Here is a 758-nt window from a genome sequence, read left to right as displayed (position 1 = left end):
GCAGCGGAATATCATTCATTGTATGTCAGTCCACACAAAAGATTTGAGGAACAACAGTCCGTCATGAAAGCAAAGACTTTGAATCAACAAATACAGCCCCAGTGGCCTAATGGACAAGGCACTGGCCTCCTAAGCCAGGGATTGTGGGTTCAAGTCCCATCTGGGGTGATAAACAGCAGAGTGGCGCATAGGCCTGTCACGATAACAAATTTTGCTGGGCGATTAATTGCCACAGAAATTATTGCGATAAGCGATAATATTGCCGTTTTTCAACTAATAATATTTTTATTTTTTTTTTTTTTTTTCGGCTATTCCTCTAAATTCGCTTGCACTCCTTGTTCGATTGCACTCCTTCTCCGTCCATGTCCTTCTCACGGGGCTCTCACTGCGCGTGTAACGCCAGGGCTCGCGCCTCCCACAGACCATGCAACAAGTGACTGAGGGGGTTTACTCCTTGTGCTCTGTGATTATGAGCCCGAGCCCGATTTCAACCCGACATTTGTTACTTAGGCCTACTCTGCTGAATATATCTATAAATATATATAATGTATAGAACGCCGGTCATTATCGGGAAAATAAGCCCCGACAGGGGCGAACAGGACACCGACGCGCAGCGGAGGTGTCTTGCTTCGCCCTGAAGGGCCGGCGACATTCTATACATTATCCCGCTTATTACACGGCTACTTGCCAAAACGAAAAAATAACTACACATGGTGTGTCTTTTTACAATTTATTCGTTAGCAGCATTCGTACTGTTG

The 758-nt window shown here is 45.5% G+C and overlaps 1 non-coding gene across 1 annotated transcript; it reads left to right on the top strand.

The window, feature by feature from the left end:
- The first annotated feature begins 95 nt into the window (after nucleotides 1-95).
- trnar-ccu (transfer RNA arginine (anticodon CCU)) lies at nucleotides 96-168 on the top strand. Its single transcript has one exon. It is a non-coding gene; the product is annotated as a tRNA-Arg (tRNA).
- Nucleotides 169-758: the final 590 nt, after the last annotated feature.

The sequence above is a fragment of the Anoplopoma fimbria genome, unplaced genomic scaffold (genome assembly GCF_027596085.1).
Source record: "Anoplopoma fimbria isolate UVic2021 breed Golden Eagle Sablefish unplaced genomic scaffold, Afim_UVic_2022 Un_contig_9927_pilon_pilon, whole genome shotgun sequence".
Lineage (NCBI taxonomy): Eukaryota > Metazoa > Chordata > Actinopteri > Perciformes > Anoplopomatidae > Anoplopoma > Anoplopoma fimbria.
The sequence above is the reverse complement of the archived record's forward strand: the minus strand, read 5'-3'. Positions and strand labels throughout refer to the sequence as shown.